The 11,536-nt window shown below is 40.4% G+C and overlaps 1 protein-coding gene across 1 annotated transcript in view; it reads right to left on the bottom strand.

Annotated features, from left to right (window-relative positions):
• Positions 1-5,127: 5,127 nt before the first annotated feature.
• Positions 5,128-11,536, bottom strand: part of slc16a2 (solute carrier family 16 member 2) — a 36,559-nt gene continuing 30,150 nt past the window's right edge. The window contains exon 7 of the mRNA XM_030061888.1: positions 5,128-11,464. The gene's annotated coding sequence lies outside the window, so the exon portion shown is untranslated. The remainder of the gene's footprint in view (positions 11,465-11,536) is intronic.

The following is an 11,536-nucleotide window of genomic DNA, read 5'->3' as shown; positions in this document are numbered from 1 at the left end:
TGGTACAAACAGATTCCGTAGGTGATCTGGTTTCATTCTGAGCCCATTCTGTGGACCAAAAGAAACAACAGCAAGCCGACTCCGTGCTACGACTATCTATCAGCTCTAGTTGGTGGCATGGTGTTCTGGCTGTGTGAAAGAGACCTTTAATCTGAACCAAGCGGCATGAATACGAGCCACAGGAACATCATAATATTTCACTTGTAGATACCAGGGTGTTACAACACGTTGGCACAGACCCACATGCTGGAGGAACGGGTCCACAGGGTCTTCCTCTGCTGATTCCTCTTTCATTTTGCAGCAGATTAAACACTTCAGGATGTTGCTGCTTTCAACAGGAAGCCAAAGTTGCTCTTTTGCAAGTTAAGAGTCTTGGGGAGTTTTTTTTTTTTTTTGGAACTTCCAGAAAATCTCTGACTTTCTTTGTAAAGTTCAGCTCTTTTTCTAATGTTCAGCTTTTCTTTGCCTGCCAGCAAAAGCCCACCCCACACACACACAAGTTACTTGAGATTTTATTCTCTTCCCCAAGTCCGGCGTAAGATACTCATTTTATTACTGATGATTTTCTTAAATAAATTAGTGTGAAGAAATTGAAATTGTCAGTACCCAGAGAAAAACATGAGACCCAGGACACACGGAGAATGAAGCAGCTGTTGGCTATTTTACTATTTAACTTTTTAATGTAACTATTAACTGAGTGCTGACAGATTTCCTGGTCAGTGGAACAACATCATCATTGCTCTTCACACACATGATACTGGCTGTGGTGCTTCACTTCTCAGTGAAAGCAGACTCTGGTGCTAGGTGCCACATTTTCCTGAGTCACATCATGCTAATTTTTAATAGGATGAGGAATCTGTGTCCTGGTTGGCAGATTAGTGAGGGAAAGTTTCCAGTGAAATGGCAGGAAGGAAGCTGGTGTGACACAACAGAAAACATGACCGCTGTGTTATCACCATCTTACATCACTTCCTGCCGTGACCAAGGACTTTAAAGCTCATAACTGAAATACTGGAGTAGAGTAAAGCCTATCTAAATCTTTCTTCTTCTTCCTCTTTCGTCCTTCATTGTAACATTTATGACATTGCTATTAATCTAGAGGCGATGACTGAGTGTACTTGCTTTGATTCATGAACATTAATAGGATATGAAGGAGGTGAGCCAGAAATTGGCAGTGTGTTCACATGATAAAATAACATTCCATATTTCATTCTAGTAAAATGTGAAACCCATTTCAGCATAGTAAACTACCTGACACTGCAACACAAAGGCACCGTGATGGATGTATCCGCTCTCTTAACGTCAACCCTAATAAAGTTGAAACAATGTTGGAGCAGCAAAAACACGGCCATACTTTCTACGGCTGAAGTGGAGCAGATAGCTATTTTTAACCCAGACAACATGATTTCCAGCTAGTGAGTTGAGAGACTGCCTCTTTTTGAGATTTAATGCAAATTTTCTAGTTAATATAAGCAACCACAGAGCATGTTTTTGTAAATAATTCTCAGGCAGTTGCGGCTCAGCGCTGTGTGCGCATGCATGCATTTAGTTGATTCCCACAAATTTCCATTGTGACGACACTGACTACTTACGACAAAATCTGAAACTCCCCACGGCAAGCTTTCACAACCAGGCAAAATCAATAAAAATTGTGTTTATGTTCTCGGCCTGTTTAAGTCATCTGAGTGATATTCAAGGGAGAAATATATCTTAGAGAATCTGCCTTTCTTATAGATGCCACTTCTGAAACAATGTGTGGTTGCACTGGCATATCTGCCAGTTCAAATTTTTAGACCTCAACAGGCAGTCTAATGATAGTGATTTTCATGCCTTTACTGCAACTAAGGGATTCAGTGCTTCTCTGTTGGTTGAGGAAATCCTCTGACGTCTTGGGCTTATGAAACCCTTTCAAAATTCCATTGGGTAACCTCAAAAAATGGCTTCTCACTACACAAAAAATAACATGTTTCTCTGAGTTCTTGATCAACTTTGAGAAGTTCTCACTCTCTTGTGTAATTGGGCAAATGTGGAAAACCCACTAACAAGGACATGTTGATTGTAACACTTTGTTTTGCAGCAGCGGTGTAGAAGTATTATTACTGATTATAATGTAAATGGCCAAAAAAAATGATTTTCTCATTAGTGTTGTTGATACTGGTAGGGTCCCTCAGTAAATGAAACTCAAGTCTTTTGCCCACACATTTGGCTTTTTTCATAAACTGCCCATTAGTTAGTCACTGAATGTGGATCTATTGGACCAGCATGTTCTCAAAGCATGTGATATGGCCTGTGTCCTCTGTATTTGCATCCATTAACTGTAAGTAATGAGAGAGGGGGGTCCTCTGCTGGACTGTCAACACTGTTACATCAGTCACAGTGCTGACACGGTGGCTTGCTAAAACTAGTTTTCTCTGCATGGGGACACCTGCTGGCCATAATGACCACTTCCCATTGTGCACTAAAGCCATTAGTAAAATTCAAAAGGAAAGTAGTACAAAAGTATTGAACTACCTAAACATTACATCTACAGGGGGTTTAATGACAGCCCATTCTAAATCCATAGGCATTAATATGGAGTTGGTCCCCTTTTGCAGCTCTAACAGTTTCCACTCTTGGAAGGCTTTCTATAAGATTTTGTGTGTCTGTGTGAATTTTTGTTTATCCGGAAGAGCATTTGTGAGCTCAGATACTGATGTTGATGAGAGGGCCTGGCTTGCAATCTCTGTTCTAGTTCATCCCAAAGGTGTTGGATGGGGTTGAGGTCGGGGCTCTGCGGAGGCCAGTCAAGTTCTTCCACACCAAACTCACCCAGCCATGGCTTTATGGAGCTGCTTTGTGCACTGGGGCTCAGTCATGCTGGGACAGAGAAGGGCCTTCCCCAAACTGTTCCTACAAAGTTGGAAGCAGAGAATTGTCCAAAATGTCTCGGTGAGCTGAAGCATTAAGATTTCCCTTCACTGGAACTAAGAGTCCGAGGCCGACCCCAGAAAAACCAGCCCTCCTCCACCAAACTTTACAGTCGGCACAATGCAGTCAGGCAGGGAACGTTCTCCTGGCGTTCACCAAACTCAGACTCGTCCATCAGACCGCCAGATAGAGAAGTGCGATTGGTCACTCCACAGAACATGTTTCCAGTGGCAGCATTCTTTACACCGCTCCATCCGATGCTTGGCGTTGTGCTTGGTGATGTAAAGCTTGCATGCAGCCATTCGGCCATGGAAACCCATGCCATGAAGCTCCTGGCGTACAGTTTTTGTGCTGATGTTGATGCCAGAGGAGGTTGGGAGCTCTGCAGTTATTGAGCCAGCAGAGCGTCAGACACTTTTATGCACGATAGGCCTCAGTGCTCGGCGACCCCGCTCTGTAACTTTACATGGTCTGCCACCTGGTGGCTGAGTTGCTGTGGTTCGTAAAGGCTTCCACTTTGTAATAATACCACTTACAGCTGATGGTGGAATATGTAGGATGGAAGAAACTTCATGCAATAGTGGCATCCTATTACATTACTATGACAGCACCACACTTGAACTCAGTGAGCTCTTTAGAACAACCCCATTCATTCACAAATGTTTGTAAAGGCAGACTGCATGGCTAGGTATTTGATTTTATATACCTGTGGCAATGGGACTGAATGAAACATCTGAATTCAGTAGTTAAGAGATGTGTCCCAATACTTTTGTCCATATAGTGTAGCTTGCCTGCAACATTTTAATTTGCCATTCCTGTATTTCATCATGTTTTCATTCAACTTACCATCCACCCCTCAATGCTTTAAATGTTGTGAGAAAATGACGGCTCTCTCTCAAGCCCAGTGCCTCACTTGCACGCAGCCAGACATCTATTATGCGAGGTGAAACCAGCTCTGGGTTGCAGTGTACTGCTCAAGGTTGACTTTTGGATTTCTTATACAGCACTTCTGGGTATAATATCGCTGTACACATACATCTACAGGTACCCTTGAATTTTCTGTGTGCACAGCTGCAAAATAACCAGAAGTACTGTGTAAGAATAGCAGGCTCCTTTGAGGCTGCAAATCCCATCAACGGTATGATTCATGAAAAGAGTGTTTCCTGTTAATGTTTCCACAGGAAGAGGCAGTGTAGATCCCAAGGCCCGTGTGGACAAGAAAGGTGATTCCTGTCAAACAACTGATCATGAACCAGAGCCAGCTTCCCAGCATTTCTAGATACTCCCTAAAATCTTATATACCCTTTTTACTGCTGAGGTGGTTTTTCTTTTAAGGATATACAGTACAATACAATACAATAGGTTTGATAAACACACTGCAAAAATCTTTAAATTTTAAAATCTTTTTTGCTTAAAAAGTATTTTTTCCAATACATATCATATTTTGCATATCATTTTTTCCTTAATCTGAAGTTATATTCTTGATACTAGTGTTGCAATCTGCCTCATTCTGTTTGAAAATATTGATAACTCTTACTAGAAAAAAAAAAGAACTGACTGAACAACAGAGGTGCACACTGCACACTGGCAAAATGGGTCAACCGTTTCAATGGAAACAAGGTCTTACAGCAGCATATAACACTAATTGACTTGTTAACAACAAAGCTTTTTTCTGTGTGCAAGGACCATTAGTCGCTCTGTTCTGTTCTGTTCGTTTTTTTTTTTTTTTTTTTTTTTTATCAAAAACTGAGAGGAAAACTCAACGGCTCCACAAGTGATTTATTGTCTGTCCTGTAAACACAATAGCTGGCTGTATGTACATTCTGAGCTCCGTTGCTTTTCTTGGAAATGATTCAGCCAAGTGTGCTCTTTAGACTCAGCGTGATTGGCTGGCTGGCTGCGAGATACCGAGGTCAAACGGGGGAATGAGGAGTCAAGGGAGGCCATGATGCCTGAGTGAACTCAACCATGTTGCCATGGCGATGGGAGTTGATCAGAGTTTAAACACACCTTCCACGCGTCCCCGTAATGCAGAGCAGGATTTTTCTTTTGATTCGCTACGACTTTAAAATGGAGATGAACCTGTAAAGAATCTCTGAGGTTTAACTTCCACCGTGATTGCATGAAAACCCCGAGGAGCTCAGGCTCAGGTGGAAGCAGGGAGGCTGAAAATGCACGGCTGCAGTGCAACAAAATAAGGACAACCAGCGGCAACAGGGATTGTTATTATCATATTACACCTTTATTGTTGGTTTAATAAAAAATGTTTGTTTTGATACAGATTCAAAATAACTTCACCAAAAACACAGAAATTACATATTTTCTAGCAGCATAACTTAATTTCAAATCTCGTGATGTCACTAGCCTTGTTAGAACGTTTCGTTGAAGGACTAAAAAAAAAAAAAAGAAAAAAAGAATATGTAGCTATATAAAAGGGTTGAGGGTGATGGAAAAAAAAGAGGCTGATAGTTGTAGGAAGTCAGGAGAGGCAACAGAGTTTAAAATGCAGCAACCTTATTGAAGGTTAGAGAGAGAGAGAGAGTTGAGGTGACATGGTATTAACAGAGCTCCACATATCTATTTCAATAACTAAGGCTCTAGGAAAGTGCTGGCCTGGGTCCATACAGAAATATAAACATGAATATAGATCACCAGCAGTTCTAGAAAAGTCTGAATATTTGAGGATATGAAAAAAGACAATATTCATGTCGCCTACTCATAAGCATAATTAATAACATAAAAACATGGAGAGTATATACTCTAAAAACATATGAATAATGCGGTCTTACAGAGGAGAGTTTCTAGAACATATGGTGCATGACTATTTCAAGGTCTATAAATTATTTAAAGTCCAGGCAACGACAATAAAGAATTGTTTTATTTCCATAACAAAAAAAAAAAAAAAAATGAAATCTGATGACTGCGGGGCCAGCAACAGTGCGAGCATACATGTTGGACATTATCCACGTCAGCCCATGAATTGCTGACCTTTGCATGATTCGGCTTCATAATTTATAGACCTTCAGTTACCCTGTAAACAGGGAGATTATGTTCCAGATATTGTGTGCATGGTTCCAGGCTGAAGAAAAGCAGATGATTTAAACAGTAAGATGGGACTGAGGTCAGAGGAGCGGAGCAATGGCATCCCGCAGAATAAAACTTAATGTTACAAGGTTAGATCGCCCATAAATGTTGATTTGAATTTTTTACGTAAGCCTACGCTTAGCGGCATGTAACTAACAAAACCCTGGTGCCCTGAATCTCTGCCTCTGTGGCTTTGACCTGCCTGTGTCACTGGCATGCACCAACTAAAGAAAACCAAGTCTAATGGAGTATTGACCAGTTTGATTGATTGGTAAAAACGGATCTAAAATTCCAACAATTCTCCAAAATCTTTCGACCTGTTAGAAAAAAAAAAAAAATAGGAAAAATCTTACAAATTCTAAAAACAAGTGGTATGGTTTCTATTTCACAGATTAGGTAACAAACAAGGGGGAGCTTCTGTAGCTTAAGATCTTCTTGAGACCACCGCAGGCGCTCCAGCTTCGAGTGCTACAACTAGGAGATAAATGCAAACTTGACATTCAAGTAAGCACTGATCCGTTTGAGTTTCTCATTAGACGTTTTAGAAAGCTTGATCATATAAAGTGGTCACACCAAGGGGACCACGAGCCCAGCAATGCTGCATAGAGAGCGAGACTTTGGCAGCCAAACACTGGTTCAGCAGACACCATGCAACCACCCATCAATCACTCACCTCTTACATTACCAAATATTATTTTACTCAGAACAGAAACACTAACTCTACAGTTTTCCAGTAGTTCTCTGTCATAACGCAGAAGACAATTTGCGGTTAATTGGTAGTTAATCATCACCAAGAACACTGCGTACACATCTTGGTGCATGTCCGTTTTCTCTATGTGGGTCTACAGTAACAGTGATGACTCATGGGTGAGGCTGACTCAGAGGTGAGATCAAGTGAGGAGGCCATTATGACAGACCCAGCACTGATGATGCATATAAAAAAGAGGCAACAAGAGACTAGACAGTGTCCTGTTGCCATAGAGGCTTTGCAGTTGTGGCACAAATCTCTTAGCAACCATGTCTGGTGCCACCATGGAGGTCCAGTGGAGAGCACAAATTAAAGATAAATACAGAACAACTGGGATAAAATACAGAGATACCTGAAAAGACTGTCGTGTTGCAGGCTGAAGGTGCTTGACAGTAATAAGGTATAACTGTCTCCAAACGTAGGTAACAGTGAGAAAATAAACTCATGTCTTTAGTCATAATCTACATAAAATCACAGCTGTATCTTGACAACAGTCAGCTCAGTCAGGGTTGCTAGCAAAGCAGCCAGTGTTAACGCTGACATGCGACAACCAGCTAATGCTAATAGCAAGTATTTTCATCTACAATATTCACCGCCAAACACATTGTCAGAGGCTATGAAACTGGGTGAATTTCACATAGGAGTTATATTAGACGTTATTTATTTCATTAGTGAACAGAAATCACGCCCACTGAAGTTTCAGTGGTGAAACTAGTCGGTATCTAACGTTAGCCAACATTAGTGATTAAGCTGAATTCAAAACTGAGTTGAATATTCATGGTAAAGACTCATTTGTTTTAGCAAAAACCATGTCTAACGTATCACCTGTAAGAGGCAATTAAATATTTTAATTTTTTCTGTTTTGTTTTGTTTTGTTTCACAGTGAGTAAAGAACACAAAACTGGTACAACTTTGTGGAAGTGGGGAAACAGTCAGTTCACTGTCAGCAGCTGTAATATATCTATAATATATCTGCTGAGCTGTGTTGAGAGATATTTTTTAAAGTGGTTAACAGCTGCTAACAGCTACTGTTGTCCAAAAACTGACGACCTCCAATATGGCCACCAGAGAGTGCATTATGTCACTTAATGCCTGCTGTTGTAACTAATTACAACCACTTCTTCATTCACTCGTCACAAAAAACTTCAGAGATGGTATCTCTCTGTTTTCGGTGATATTTTACTTTGCACTCTTTAAAACTTCAACTGGACTTCTAAAGCCAAGTTTACCTGTAAAGGGACATTATTTTGTTAAACGACTTAGCCGGTTTACTACGCTGCACACATACTTTAAGATTATTACCCACTATCTTTCCAATTGTACCATACCTCTTCATGTTATAAAGCATGCATGCAGTGCAGTGAATGGGCAACAACATGCAAAAAAAAAAAATAATAAAAACATAATGATCCTTTTAATGAGGAAAGATGATACCAGCTGCTCAGTCCTGGGGAAATGGGCTGGGGGTATATGGCAAGGAGAAGCTGTTGAAAATTGGCCCAAGTGGAGAACGAGGTAACAGAGGAAGAAAGGAGAAGGTTGAGAACAATGGAGCAGAGGAACCCGCAAGACAAACAAGGAAGGATAGATCTTAAAGTTGATTATATCAACTGTTAGATTTTGACCCCTTCCCTTATGGGGTGTGCATGTTTCACAGTTCCTCTCAAGTGATTTGACATATTTTTCCTAAGTTTCAGGCTCTCAGAACTGTTATTATAGCCATGGAAATAGTCCAAATCCATAGCAAACTTATGATAAAATTTTCATAGAAACCAAATATTGACATGAAAGTTACATGTGATATATTGAATAGATAATATTCCAGGCTATATCTGCACATAGAGCTGAATATTAGAAAGTTACACAGTCCCTTTTTCTGTGATTGCAAAATTTATGCATAATTTGTTGATGCAGCATTTTCATTTACAGTCATCTGTTCATCTGTTCCACTGAATTCTGGAAATACTAGCTAGTCATAGCTGTCATGAAAAAGTTACATTGTTTTAAGCAATGACTTTATTAGTCAATTCCTTGTTTATTTATGATGGAGGTTTGTGATTTGAGCGAAGCTAGTGAAAATGAGTTTAGGACCACGGACCTTTATTTGAAGCATTCTGCATGGACAAATGATGATGTATATACATAATGAAAATGTACAGCACAGTCACATTTTCAAATGTGACTTTTGATGGCTTCATTGACTGTGTTTGAGAGCATGGACCTTAGTTTGGAGAAAAGTGTCAAATCAGTTGAGCAAAACTGCAAATTATTTTCCATGTGGTACCTAAGGAAACACTAGTGAGGTTTTGGAGGAAGCAATGTTGATTGAGAACAGGCTTTTGGCAGCTGACACTGCTGCACGGTAGCAGCTTTGTGGCTCTGAAACCCAGTTCTGACTGCAAAAACAAACCACATCTAATATGAACCGTGAAAACATGAAGTTAAGAATGCCATCATGTCCAACTGAATTACTGAGGTATAGATGTACTTTGCTATTCAAAACGGATCATCCTATAACATTAGCACCGAAAAACTACACCCAGCAGTGAGGTAAGTGTAGCTTTTAAGTCCTAAAGCATTCATGACACAAAAGCCAAGAGAATCATGGCATTGAAAGCCAAGTAGAGCACTGACAGATGAGAATGCCACAGTAATACCATGCTAGTTCATTGTCTTAAGTGGTATGAGGGCATTTCCTTACTTGGTCTCAATTCCCATCTCTGCTGTCCATTCTGCTATGCATAAAACCACAGAGTGTAACTTGAATAGTCAGTTGTTACATCCCTGCTCCACATCTGTTCACTACTTTAATTGTTCAACAGAACATGTAATCTCAGGAGGTAAGTGGTCCAAAGGTTTATGAAACAAAACAGGAACTGTAATCCGTCCTCTTGAGGGAATATCTAAATGAGGCAGTGTGTTTTTTTGTTTTAGGAGTTCGACTTTACAATAAGCGGAAGAAGCAGCAAGGACTCAGGACAAGAGTAAACTAAAGCAGCAAATCATCAACCTGTGTGTGTTATGCTTGGGGGAGATGGCCTGATGAGGGCTCAAGTCACTGGCAGCACTGATCTCAAAAGTCCCCTCATCAACAGATTGTGTCATGGCGATTTCACATTACATGAACTGCTTCTTTTATCCAAATACAGATGCATACGCGCGTACACTCACACACACACACTCACACATGAGGAAAAGGATAGAAAATGCCGTATTGTCTTTCAATCCATGAAAATTCATGCTACAAAAAGCTGTCGATGTCGTGTTAGGACTCTCTGATTTTAACCATTGCAAGTTAAGCAAGCGCACAGTACTTCAGTGTGCACAGTACAAAAAAACGATTTGTGAATGATTTCTCAAAAGCATCACAATAAACAATAAAACAAACTCCTGAAACTCTTGCTTTGTTAAAAACGACCAGCGATGCAATCACAAACACAGTGTCACGTGGAATATTTTAGCACCCCGTCAACAGTTTGTCAGGCCGACAAAATTTTTAGAAATGCATGCATTGAGGGAAAAAAAAAAGCTGAGCGTTAAGGCCGTGAAGGATTATAAGAAGACCTTTATCATATGTAGTGTCTAGTTTCCTTGGTTCAGGCAGCAGACTCACAGCTCTAACATGGCACACCATCTGTTGACTGTGATTGCATAAGTTCATCTGCAATAAGGTGCATATTCACAAGTGGCTTGTATCAAAAAATGTGGAAAAAAAAACCTACCAAACACTTTGCGTAATTGGCGTTCAAATCTGTGTGACGGGTCCAGTGGAATCAGGAGCTTCCACAGTCACACATCTGGCATGCATGTGTGCAAGCTGACAGAATAGATGAAGTGATTTCGATAAGGTCTTACCCCGGATGTGAACTACAGTATAGTACAGTGTGCGGTGAAGTGACAGTCCGGCAGTTGATCTCTTTTCTGAAAAGACTTGCCTGTTATCTCCTGTGGCATTTATAACAGATATTCCCCTTGCAGCTGTAACAGTAGAACACACGGACAACAGACAGGACCTGCAAACTGATCATGGTAAGTTGTACACCTATAGATAGTGACTAGAACTAAACGCTAAAAAACACATTGCATTAAAAATAAAATGCGTGAAGTGCTGCATAAAGTATAAATTTGTCCCTTCAGTAACTCTTATTTTCTATGCCTCTTTTGTGATAAACTGTCATTACAAAATCTAAAAATAAAGCATATAAATCATTTACAGACTCAAAAAGCAAATGTAGTTACATAAGTGCTCCAATGCCAGAAGCTACAATTTTTGAATTAAAATCTTTTGATTTCTCTTCTCTTGGAGGTCTTAAGCAACCCATGGCCTGTTTACAATTCAGGTTCTCAACAGAATAAAATGACATTAGAATCCTAAATGATTATAGAGATAAAACGAGGGTTGAGATTGTGTTAACGCTTATCCAGGTTATTGATTTGGACTGTCCAACTCTGTTTTGCTTTCCTTTTGTCCTCACAGGCTTCAAAGTAGCTTCTAGCTACGGTGAACTTTTCTTCGCCTCTCCACCTCAGAGCAAGAAGAAGTCAAGGAGGGAGAGGAGAGTCCGTAGGGTGAGGGGTTAAAAGTCAGTCAACAGGAAGTTCATGGTTAAGGGTTAGGGGACTGGAGCAGAGCCCTATGTATGGAAACTGTGGCCCACATGTAGGGCTCTGGTCCGAGGCAAGGGGACGCAAAGGGTGGGCAAAAGGTGCTGGTGGGCTGAATCCCTACAAGAAAGCAAAAGGAAAGTAAAATATTACAATAAGCAAACAGAGTGTTTACATACTTGTGCATCCGTA

Source organism: Myripristis murdjan, chromosome 10 (genome assembly GCF_902150065.1).
Source record: "Myripristis murdjan chromosome 10, fMyrMur1.1, whole genome shotgun sequence".
NCBI classification, from domain to species: domain Eukaryota; kingdom Metazoa; phylum Chordata; class Actinopteri; order Holocentriformes; family Holocentridae; genus Myripristis; species Myripristis murdjan.
The sequence above is the reverse complement of the archived record's forward strand: the minus strand, read 5'-3'. Positions and strand labels throughout refer to the sequence as shown.